A 13046-nucleotide genomic window follows, 5' to 3' on the forward strand; every position below is an offset into this window, starting at 1 on the left:
GGGATCAATCAGGGCTCTCGGTGCCGCTGTGTTTGCTTGGGGAATGCGGACGGGCTGAGCGCGCTGGGGGCTCTGGTGCCCTGGAATCCAGACAGCAACGCCTGGAGCCCAGGGGAGGGGAGAGACCGGAGAAGAGCCGCCGAGCTCGCCTGCCCCCTTCCCTTCCCTTCCACCCCGCAGGAGGCGGCCAGCGAGCGAGCCCCGCCGGGGGACCCGTGGCTGTGCAGCCGCCAGTGCCAGCGACGGGGGCTGCCGCGCGTCCTGCTGTGAATGGGGCAGGGCGCGGGGAGCTGATCCCCGGCCAGGGCGCGGCGGCCGGAGCTGAGCGCGGAGTCTCCGCCGGTGCAGGGGCGAGCGGCTGCGCCCGCCGGGCCGGGGCCCGGACCATGTGGCCCCTGCTGGCTCTCTGCTGCTGGGGGCCTGGCGCTGGGCTGGGCGGGGCTCCGCCGCCGCCGCTCAACTTCACCGCCCTGGCCCTGGCCGCCTCGCGGGTGGCCCTGCAGCCGCCGCCGCTGCCGCCGCCGGACACCACGGCCGCCAAGGTGGAGCGGCTGGGCCGCGCCTTCAAGCGCCAGGTGCGGCGGCTGCGGGAGCGCAGCGGGCGGCTGGAGCTGGTCTTCCTGGTGGACGAGTCCTCGAGCGTGGGGCCCGCCAACTTCCTCAGCGAGCTGCGCTTCGTCAGGAAGCTGCTCTCCGACTTCCCCGTGGTGCCGGCCGCCACGCGCGTGGCCATCGTCACCTTCTCCTCCCGCAGCAACGTGGTGCCGCGCGTGGACTACATCTCCCAGCGCCGGGCGCGCCAGCACAAGTGCGCGCTGCTCAGCCGCGAGATCCCGGCCATCGCCTACCGCGGCGGCGGCACCTACACCAAGGGCGCCTTCCAGCAGGCGGCGGTAAGGGGCGGGGCGGGGCGCGCGGCGCCGGGCACGCACCCCTGGGCGCCTACCCCTTGGGCGCACAGCCCCATGGCACCCATCCCTGGGCGCACAGCCACTGGGCACATAGCCACTGGGCACCCACCCAATGGGCGCACAGCCACCGGGCACCCACCTACCAGGCACCCACCTACCAGGCACATAGCCACTGGGCACCCACCCCCTGGGCGCACAGCCACCGGGCACCCACCTACCAGGCACCCACCCCCTGGGCGCACAGCCCCTGGGCACCCAACCCCTGGGCACCCGCCTACCAGGCACATAGCCACTGGGCACCCACCCAATGGGCGCACAGCCACCGGGCACCCACCTACTGGGCACCCACCCCCTGGGCACACAGCCACTGGGCACCGACCCATCCAGGCACCCACTCCCTGGGCGCACAGCCACTGAGCACCCACCTACTAGGCACCCACCCCCTGGGCGCACAGCCACTGGGCACATAGCCACTGGGCACCCACCCCCTGTGCGCACAGCCACTGGGCACCGACCCATCCAGGCACCCGCCCCCTGGGTGCACAGCCACTGGGCACCCCCATACCAGGCACCCACCTCCTGGGCGCACAGCCACACCCTGGGCACATAGCCACTGGGCACACATCTACCTGTGTGCACCCCCACTAGACACACCTGTATCCACCCATTTGGGCACATATCTTCTGGGCACACCCACCTTCAGTGTGTACACACCTGCACACACTGCAGACAGTATATTCAATATAAACTCATTGGAGGTTGTATATACACAAATACATTATGCACATCCACACCCTAGGAAATCTACGAAATCTACCCTCACTTAACATAGGTACATGTTTTCATCCTCACAAGATGCTGTTCATGTATTGTTATACATCAAACTAATTTATTCTTATGTAAAATATAACTTGTTCATATAACACCTCCTGTTTGTAAACTATTTAAAATGTTATGGATGAAATCTTTGACCCACCGAAGTGAATGGCAAAACTCTCAAGGACTTCAGTAGGGCTAGGATTTCCCGTCTGTGTGCACACACGAGTGAATATAGGTAATATATATACCCACAATGACAGTAATTCTGCACTCATTTAGGACTAATTACTGTGTGGTTTGCACAAGTATGAATGTCTCTGTGTGTATAAACTCATTGATTTTAAGCAAATGCATTCATTTGTGTGAGGGGTTCATAGACGATACTGCAAAATAAATAATACAATATATTGTGTAAATAATATCCATAATTACATATATCTACATATGTATATTAACATATACATCTATCTGATTTTCTGTTATGTTTAAGTACACAGCATGAGTAAAATTTTCAAAAGCACTTAACTGAGCACCTTAGGCTTCTAAGTCCCATTTAGGACGTGACTTAGGCATCTAAGGCTAGGTCTACACTGGGGCGGGGAGTCGACCTAAGATTCGCAACTTCAGCTACGCAAATAGCAAATAGCGTAGCTGAAGTCGGCGTATTTTAGGTCGATTTACCTGGCAGTGAGGACGGCAGCGAGTCGACCGCTGCCGCTCCCTCGTCGCCGCCGCTTCCACCTCTAACGCGCAGTGGAGTTCCGGAGTCGTCGGCAGAGTGATCGGGGATCAGTTTTATTGCGTCTACACTAGGCGCGATAAATTGATCCCCAGTAGATCGATCACTACCCGCCGATCTGGCGGGTAGTGTAGACATACCCTAAGGATACATCTATACTGGAAAAAAAAATCCGCCCGAGCAGTGAGTCTCAGAGTCCGAGTCAACAGACTCACTCTACAGAGTGAAAAATAGCTGTGTGGACATTCTCTCTTGGGCTGGTTCCCGAGATCTGAGACCCTACTACCTCGCCGGGCACCCACCTACTGGGCGCACACCCGTGCACACAGCCACCAGGCTCACGCCTACCGGACACCCACCTGTATGCACAAACGCACACCCACCCATACACCCACAGTGTGTTTTTGTTTGTTTTGCAGTGTAGAAGTATGCTACGTGCCTAAGTTGTCTAAGTTACCTTTGAAAATGGGACTTGGATGCTCTGAAGAATTTATCCTATACCTATATCTGTCTACATACACAAAGCAAAACATATTTATATACTGTATGTAGGTAAATATTTTAATGATTGAAGAACAGGTAAGACTTAATAGCTGCTCTATTTCCTGCACCTGAGTTTTTGACAGATTCTCTAAAAACATCATATGCATTCTGTAGTTATACAGAATTCTTAGTGATTTCAGTAGGAGTTTTGCTTTAATAGGAAATGAATAAGGATTTGACCCAGTGTGGGGCTCAGGACTGACAGGTTAAATTATTCCCTCCTCCTGCTCCCCATATTTGATAACAGAATATGATGTTCACTTTCTAGTGTGCCTTAGTGTTGTATATGGAAATCACACTTTAAAAAGACAAATCCGTACGGTAATTCTGTGGTTGTGAAATTAAGCTGTTATAGGCTCAATATCGTGAGAATTTTCTAAAAAGTTTAAAGAATTAATCTTGAAGTAATTGTGTTATAAACAAAATTTAAGTATGTTACAACTCCATAGAAATCATGTAGTAAGTTTTCCTTGATGTGTAATCCTGACTAAATCTACTTTTAAAAACAAGCAAGGTTAGACGTAGATGATTTTAGTTGTACAAGCACAGCTAAATAATGTATCCCATGGGCCCAATAGTATTGCTGTCACCTATGGTTTCTTTATTGGGGTTTGATTAACAACTTGGGAAGTATCACTTTGTGTTCTGGCTGTGTGCTGAGAAGTAATGACATTACTACTTGTTCACTGAATTAGTAGCTCGCCCTCAGTTGAAAAAGGAGCCACTGCGCTGAGGTCCTGTATTGTACGTCTTCTCTCTGTAAGACAAATTACAACGTTGGGAACATGCTCCTTTCTAAGAACTTGAAAAAGACGACTTTACTATGTTTAGAATACTGCACTGAAGTGAACTTAGCAAAATACACATCAGTGTAACAATCAGGCTTTTTTTTCTTCCTCTGAACTATTGTGCTCCTGTTCTCTATTTTTAACTGCTTTTTCTTATAGCTATGATTTTTTTTTGTCTTTCTTTTTTTCCACTTGTTGGCCCCATTTCTTCCGTTCCCAATAAGTTTAATAAAAATGAAATCCAGAATCCTCATCTTCTTTTCCAAGTTGCAGAGTATATTAAACGAATAAAACCAAGAGCCTTTGAAATAATTAGTGAGTCCCAGGTAAACCATTCCAGGCTCCCAGTAATAGTTACAAGTCATGTGGGGTATTATGTGTAAATATTTCAGATTAGAAGATAAATGAACCATGGCATGACATAATTGTCACTAACTTCACTTGTCTGCCCCAACAAGTACAGTAACTGAAGCATTGCTTTAGAATCCCCTGTAAGGAGTACTGCATCTTTTAATATACTGTATAGTGTGTAATGCTGCATCCACAGGTGCTGACTCTTCCTCATACAAAAAGTGAAAGGGTTCTCTTCCGCTCTTTGTGGAGGGATCTTTGGAAGATGGTTACTGCAGGGTTGTTGTCTCTCTGCAGTGCTATCCTCCTGCATGTTTACCATGATGTAAGAAACCTAGCAGATGGAGGACTCAACCTTCTAGACATATGGAAATATGAAAGATGTGTATTAGCATGAGCCACCAGTGAGGTCCTGGGACAAAGCCCTGGTGAGAAGTTCAGCCCCTATCATCATCCTCAGTTGCTGAGATTTCCACTAAAGTGCTGTTCATGGATCCTGTTCCATATTTCCCAGGTCTCTGGCTGGTGGGTCTTGCCCACATGCTCAGGGTCTAACTGAATGCCATATTTGGGGTCAGGAAGGAATTTCCCCCCAGGTCAGATTGAAAGAGACCCTGGAGGGTTTTCACCTTCCTCTGCAGCATGGGGCCCGGGTCACTTCCAGGTTTAAACTAGTGTTTAAATGGTGGGTTCTCTGTAACTTGAAGGCTTTAAATCGTGATTTGAGGATGTCAGTAACTCAGCTGGAGATTCTGGGTCTGTTACAAGAGTGGGTGAGTGAAGTTCAGTGGCCTGCGTTGTGCAGGAGATCAGACTACATGATCATGATGGTTCCTTCTGGCCTTAAAGTCTATGAGTCTGAGTCTATTTCATATCAGCACTTATCTAGCAGGGATTTGGTACATTTGAAGATCCATACCCTCTAGATGCTGAAAAGGAAAGGGCCCAAGAGCATCTTGATGCTACTTTGTCGAGCAATCACCATGTGAAACTGAGGTGAATCTACCCTGTGATTGAAATAACCAAAGTCTTGTTTATTTCACTTGATAACACTTTGGGCATCCGGAGAGGGAGGTACTGAAGCTGACAGTGACTGCAGATTCAGGAAGATAACACCATAATCTTACATTCACTTCACTTTCAGAAGGGGTTCTTTGAAACTGTATAGGCTAGAAACTTCTTTTGTATTTTAAATGATAGTCTAAAATCTGAAGAAAAAGATGATTTAGGCTGCCCTATTTGCCAGGGAAACCTTTCCTCAGATGAGAGGATTTTTCGAACTTAGCTTTTGACAATCATCTTTGATAGTATTTAGTTCATTTTTTTTATTGAGACATGTTTCAAGTTGTGTTGATGTAACCATATTCCATACTCTGATAATCTATTTTACGAAAATATAGTTTCTAAATCTTAAAACATTTTCTAGACAACACAACCTTCCTGACTCTCAATAACCCAAATTTAGATGAATAAATCTAAAGATACAGTTTAGATATTAGAATCCGAATACTTGTGTACATCACTCATGAAAAATTAAACAGCTCCTGACAGGTTAGCATGTTAACTATGTGAAAGTGTCAGAGGTGTATTCTCTTCTCGTTGTGCATACATAGAAACGTTAATGGAAGCTAACCACGTGCGGTGATGGAAGCGCTGATGCACAAGGAAAGAGTGCTTCCTTTTTCTCAGTCTTAAGCAGTGAACAATTTGTGATCATTTTTGTTTGTTTTGAAGTTATGCTGCAAAGTTTTATTTATAGAAAATAGTGTGAGCTATTAATCATTACGGATAAAACACTGAAGTTATGGATTAATTGAAAGACTAATTGGCAGTAGCCTCTTGAGAAATCATTCACTAAAAATAGTGATAGCCACAGGTGTTTTTTTTTCTCTTCACATGAAAGCAATTAATTACTGTCTAAAATGGAAGAAAGAAATATAGCTGTGCACTGTTGCTGAGTTAAAGTAAGAGTTAATGGAAAGGTAGACTTTAAAAGGCAGGTCAAACTATTACAAGGCGCATTGTACAGCAATAGTTAAGGGAGTTATTTAGAAGTATTTTATGCTACTAATTATTAAACTAAAAAGGGTCAGATCCTCAGCTGTGGTCAATCAGCATAGCTCCCTTGACTTCAACGGAGATATGCAGATTTACACCAGTTGAAGATCTGGCCCAAAAGCTGCAGAATTAGACAACACGCCCCATCTATTTCTAAATGCATCTGGTCTTTTAAAAAAAAATCTGGCTTTTATCTTCTAATCTGATCTTGATAGTGTATAACAAGCCAGTACATCAACTTCAGTGTTCTTTTGTTACCCAATTAACAAACATGACAAACAGTGGCTTACAAAAGAATGTAAGCACATTTATTAGAGTCAACAATTTTAATGCTTATTTAGTGTTTGTTTAAATAAGTTATGTTGCTTTTGTTTCTTCTTGATGTCAAAAGCATAAACTTACAGAGTGCAGAATTATTATCCATCGGGCTATCGATGATCAGATTTCAATTTCAGCACATTTTAAAGATAATTCTTTTCCAGCTTAGTTTCAGATATTTGTTGTATTGTATTGTTAAAATGCAGTTCTGCTCTGAAAATTGACTGCGTAAAAAATGGCGCACTCTTATTTCTCAGATCTGCTCCCTGTGTGCATTTAGAGTCATATTTGTGGACTTTATTGACAACAGATGAGTAATCTCATTTTTATTCCTGCAGAACTGACATAGCTAATATAGAGTGAGCAGCGGATTCTTTTCCATCTTGGGCATCATCAACAGGATGTGCACTAAAACCTCCCATCGGTTACAACTGTCCAAACTCTCTGAAGGCTACACAGGTCTCACCGTGGGCCTTACTTGGCTAGTAGAATGTCTTATGATGGTTGTGATAGAAAAAGTTGGAGAGAACCCAGCTTAACTCTAAGATCCCAGGTTGAGATTGCAGGGCTGGCAGTTTACAAGTAAACAAATATGTACCTTTTAAAACGGAGCAAATTTGATATGGAATCCTTGAGAGACAATAAGCAAGGAACCCTACAATGCGCCCATAATGCCACTATTACAGAGTCACTTTTCAGAATACAGCCACACTTGGAGTCCATTTAGTGCTGTGATTGAGAGCCCTGGATACTGAAGTTCTTTGCGGTATCTATTCACAAAATAAGTACAGCGTGGTCAGCGGCCACTCACACCTCTCCACACTGTTCATTAATGATCCTAAATACTGCCATGGACAGGCCAACTCTAGGAGTGAAAGGGTAATTCAGGCTTCATGTCAATTCAGATCCTTAACCTTCCTGCTGAGACTGGCAACAAGTGAGCTATTCAGCATCCTTGGTGTGGCTAGACTGTGTAATGTGGACCCGTTCATTAGGAATCAGTGTGTTAACGCCCTGATATTATATATCTATCATACGCATTTTATTCAGAAGAAATAAAATCAAGTATTTAGCATCATCTGTTTTTTTTTAAAGTTCCTTTTGGTTTGTGAATAACTTAAAATGACAAAATTTGCATAATACAACAAATATGCAAATTCAGCAGCTGCCCTCCCACACACTTCACATACGTTGCAGGGCCAGCCAGATGCTCAGAAGCTTTCCTTTCAGCACATGCAAAGCTTGAAGTTGATAGGTGCTTGGCACACATTGCCTGGTCCTCTCCTAGGGCATGTCTGCACTGGAGCTGGAAGATGGTCTGATTGAGCTACTCCATAAAAATAGCAGTGTAGCCGTGGTGGCATAAGCTGCTAACTGTCCTGAATATGTACCGATGGTCCCGGATGGGATTGTACTTGGGGCAGCTAGCCTCTCCCGCCATTCACGCCACTGCGGCTACACTTCTATTTTTAGAACACTAGCTCAATCAGAGCTAGAATGGGTATGTCTCCTCGAGCTGGAATTTACATCTTTTAGCTCTAATGTAGACATGCCAGCTATGTCTACGCTGCAGTCTGGGTTGTGATTATAACACATGTAGAGACATCTGAGCTAACTTTAATCTCGCTAGCTCAGATACCAGGAGCATTGAAGCTGTAGCAGCCCAGTTTTCAGTGCAGGCTAGCTGCCAGAGTAAGTGACCAGTACCCCAGGTGGGCTGGAACAGCCTACACTGAAGGCTGTATTGTTGTGGTATCACTACTATTGGTACCTAAACTAGCTAAATTAAGTTATCTCAGATATTCCTATGCATGCTGCAGTCACATCCCCTGGCTGCAGTGCAGATACGCTCGTAGACCAGGCAAACCGAGTTGAGGGTCGATGGGTACGTGTGCACAGGAAAAAAACCCACATGGCAGCGGGTCTCAGCGCCCTGATCAATTGACCGGGGCTTATGCTTCAGGGCTAAAAATAATGTTTGGGCTCAGGCTTTCCTGGCTAAGCTGATTTTCCACCTGCTTTGCACTGCCAGGATAAGGAGTGCTATCTAAACTTCCAGCATTTTCAAATGAGAGATGATTACAATAAATATCACACCTAAAATGTGTGTTTGGGTTTCTGGAATATTGCCAAAGCTTTTAATACACTAGACATCTTGTTGAGGTATTGGAAATTAGCCATCTAGTTGCCTGAGGTTCACTTTTCATGTGTAGTACTGAGGCCCTTTCTAGTTTGATCCATCCCATTTGGTCTGTCCAGTAAGCCAGTAACATTCTCGTAGAGTTTAAGGCCAGAAGGGACCGTCATGTTCATGTAGTCTGACCTCCTGCACATTGCAGGCCGCAGAACCCCCCCACTCACTCTTGTAATAGACCCATAACCTCTGGCTGGGTTACTGAAGTCTTCAAATCTTGATCTCAAGACTACATGTTACAGAGAATCCACCGTTTACTCTAGTTCAACACAGCAAGTGACCTGTGCCCCATGCTACAGGGGAAGGCGAAAACCCTCCAGGGTCTCTGCCAATCTTACCTGGGGCGATATTTCTTTCCAGCCCCAAATATGATTACAAGCTGAAAACAGTTCAGAAGTGTGTTTTAAGAAGAGGTGGAGATGAGATGACATGGAAGAAAGCAGAATGATGAAAGACAATGCATGTATAGAGACCCATTTTGCCTGCACAATGGGTAAGCACGTACTTCTGAAAATTCAGTCATTCAGAATTACTGTAACAACAGGTGTCAGATCAATTGATTAAATCTACATAAGTGATTTGGTTTAACTGAAATAACATCATTGTAATAGAATACTGCAACAGGATTAGCCTGTCCCACTCTGAAAATAATAGTTGTGCTTGGCTTCTATGTAATAGCAAGAGCCCATTTCTTATGGCACTGATGTTCTAATCTGTGGGCATTTAGAGCAATGTAACGTCCTTAATTTTGTGCATGCAGCTCTCATTGTGGAAATGCGGAAAAGAAGCAGTGTGTCTGCAATTGCATATTGGAAAGGAATGGTATTCATTAGAGTAAATCTCTCCCTGGATAATGCAGGGAAAAAATCTTGAGAAAACCAAAATAAAACAGACTTGCCTGATTTCATTTAGTCCCACCACTCCTATCCACATGTGTGAAGAGCAGCAGTCTGTCTGAGGTCTTAAAGAACATTTTCAACCAAAGGTCAGAACCACCAGCTGTCAATGTTAGCTCCTCTTTTGAATGGGAAAACCCTAAAAGAGTAGAGGATGCATCTCAGTGTAACAGCCAAAACAACAGTGACGAGTGAATCAAAAAAGAGGGGTTAAAATCAGGTGATAATACTTTGAACTTTTATTTCCTCTTCCATCCAACAGCCTCAGAGCACTTTAACAAACGTCATTTGAGCCTCCTGACCATCTTGTGAGGTTCAGAAGTATTATTCCTAATTCGAGGATGCGTAGCTGAGTCACAGAAAGGTTAGGCTCCCCCTCCCCCCCGACACACACAAGGCATTAATGACATTAATGTCTCAATTGACGATGGAGATTTTGAGACTACTCTGAATTAGACCAAGGGCTTGTGCATCTTCCTATTGCTCACAGGTTACAAACTAGATAAACATAAACAAGCTGTCGATACAGAAAGGACAAACGGCTCTGTGGGTTGGTAATGCAATGCAAAGGAGTTATAGTGATCACTCTCTAAAACGCTTCACAGTTACTAGTTGTCGCTCAGTATTTCCTAGGTATTCCCTACACTCCCTTTAAGGAGTCCTGTAAATGTTGGCATAAGGGAATACCCAGGGAATACTGTAAATGCTGGGGTAACATTATTTTGGCATCTAAGATAACGCTGAAACTTTTTAAGGACAACCACTCTGCTGGCATGACTCCATCCCGGAATGCAAGGACCTGAGAGATGTTATCTGATGATTATCTGAGCTGAATTAGTCCATCTCAGTTCAGTTCCTCATGGACAGGTGTCTTTATCACAAATGGCATTTTAGTTGGCAGCCTTTCCAAAGGCCAAATATAGAACAGGCACAGACACTGAGCAACTCTCTCACTTCAGAGGCAAGGCAAATAATAACCGCAGTTCCCGTGCTGTACCTGTTCAGTGGATACGAAGTCTTCAGTCTCAGATACTGCCAATCCCATACCTTTCACAAACCCTAAATCAATATTAAAAACAGAGAAAGGCAACTAGCCCTGGAATTCTTATAAGAATGATCTGTCCTAACTGCTGAATTTCTAGAGCTGGATTTTGTGTACTAACTTGGTTACACAAGACTACATTTTTATAATTCTGAGGGCTATTCCTGGCACAGGGGAGATGGCTAGTCTGCCAGATACTTGTACACGCTGAACTGAGACTGAATACAATGCAGATGGTAATAACTTTTTGCTAATGTGAAAAGAATGTTGAATTTTGTCGTAGGAGTAAAAGGATTGTGTGTTGAAACAGTCTAACGCATCCAATCAGTGCTTAAAACCCGAAAGTAGAGTAAAGAGAAAAGCTTACTATGGACCCTCTGCAATAATTAACCAGCACTGTGACCATTTAATTGTATTTTCAGTTGGTCTCTTATTAAAATTACTTTACTGTGATTATGATATGGACCACATTTTCAATTAAACAGGTCATTCAGGGCCTAATTTTCAGAAATGCTGAGTATGAAGTCCAGGCAGCTGTGTGTTTTCAGTGCCTCTGAGAAATAGGTCCTATCCAAATCTCCAGTATAACTCATGGGTTCTTATGCTCAGTCCATAAAAACTCTGATCCTGAAAAATACTTGTGCTTAACTTTACGCATGTGGGTAACCCCATTGAGTTAAGGGGGACTAGTGATAAGAATAAAGTTAGTTGTACATAAATGTTTATAGGGTGAGGGGCAGGGTTTGAGTCATTCTACTTATGTAAATTAAGGTTGAAATGTTTAGAACAAAAGTGGCTTTTACAAGACTTTTCTGGCAGGGCTGCAGGGAGAGGAAGGTGATACAGATTTTCATTAAATAAAACTGATGAAAAATGTGTGACAAATGTTTGTGGGAAAAAATGTAATCCATTTGGCCTCAGCTCTGTCAGTGACCATAGATTAGGATAAAATTTACCGAAAACATCCAACAGTTGTAGACCCGTACTGGAATATCAAGCATTCCTTCAAGTAGCCTGTATTTAATGCCATGTTCATAAAAAGAGGCAAAGCAACCAATTGGAGTGTCTACCATATGCATATAATTTAAAAATAGACTTATGTCTGCTTTCTTTGCTCAAACGCTTAATAGCTCTCCGTTTTGTTCTTTTAGTCCTCTTCCTTATACAACAGGGATTCTATATCTAACATTACAGCTTAAGGGCCAAGCTGTTAATTTCTAGGAGCAACATTTAGCTGGCTGATTGTCTCTTTGGCAGGTTCCACTGTTGCCGGCATGTTTTGAATGCACACCAGGTAACTTCTTGATCTCTGGTCTGAAGCAGCTGTTTGTTAAGCTGGCATACAATTGGTGTCACTTTCCTTTTAATTAAATGCTCTCTATCTAGAAAATCATTTTTGGAGATGGGTTCTTGATCAACTGTTTTTCAATAAGTGCTAGATCAGGGTATAATCATTTTAAAGGGAGATTTTGGGGTATGATCTTGTGTAACTGAGTGTTTCCTAGGTTTCCATTAAATGTGCTGTGACAGCAGGTGGTCATGATGCCCACTTTCCTTCAAGATAAAAAAAAGATTTTAGATTTTCTTTGTGACACTAAAATGCTAAAGGCATGTATATGCATTAAATAAACATGCCTTTAGCATTTTAGTGTCACAAAGAAAATCTAATTTTTTTTAATCTTATATATATAAAATATGATGTGCTTCTACCATGGTAATTAATTTGTGATCTGGGATTTATGAGTTCCAAAAGAAGGCATAATCATGCCATAATGCTTCACAAAACACAAGTCATCATGGACCTGATCCAAACCCCACCGCAGTCAATCAGAGGCTTTCTCCTGATTTTAATGAGTTTTGGATTAGAGGTAATGACCAGTAGATCTGCACCCTCAATCAGTCTGTGAGATATGTGTAACTGATATAAGGCCTGATCCTGCAGTCTTGGCTCGGGCAAAACTCTCACTAATGTCATATCTTACACAGGATATTACTACTACTTGTTAGCTTTGACATCGGTGTGTTGACAGCAGTATCGCTAGCAGGTGAACTAGCAGGTTCACAATCATTGAGTGGGTGATGCAGTGACATTTAAAACAGTAGCTTTAGTGGTAATTGTAGAAGTTAAGTTTTTATTTTTACACACTTAAAAAAAATTATAATTTTTAGGATTTCCCCCTTGGACACTTCCAAGTACAGTTTCCCTGAACCATTCCAGTAAAGGAGTTGCAGCTAGCAAGGGATGTGAAGGTAACAAGAAGAGTTTCTACAGGTATGTTAGCAACAAGAAGAAGGTCAGGGAAAGTGTGAGACCCTTACTGAATCGGGGAGGCAACCTAGTGACAGATTTTGTGGAAAAAGCTGAAGTACTCAATGCTCTTTTTGCC

The 13046-nt window shown here is 44.0% G+C and overlaps 1 protein-coding gene across 1 annotated transcript in view; it reads left to right on the plus strand.

Annotated features, from left to right (window-relative positions):
• The first annotated feature begins 552 nt into the window (after positions 1–552).
• SVEP1 (sushi, von Willebrand factor type A, EGF and pentraxin domain containing 1) overlaps positions 553–13046 on the plus strand; it is a 182207-nt gene continuing 169713 nt past the window's right edge. Inside the window, exon 1 of the mRNA XM_039543266.1 lies at positions 553–893. The gene's annotated coding sequence lies outside the window, so the exon portion shown is untranslated. The remainder of the gene's footprint in view (positions 894–13046) is intronic.

Source organism: Mauremys reevesii, linkage group 6, assembly GCF_016161935.1.
Source record: "Mauremys reevesii isolate NIE-2019 linkage group 6, ASM1616193v1, whole genome shotgun sequence".
Lineage (NCBI taxonomy): Eukaryota > Metazoa > Chordata > Testudines > Geoemydidae > Mauremys > Mauremys reevesii.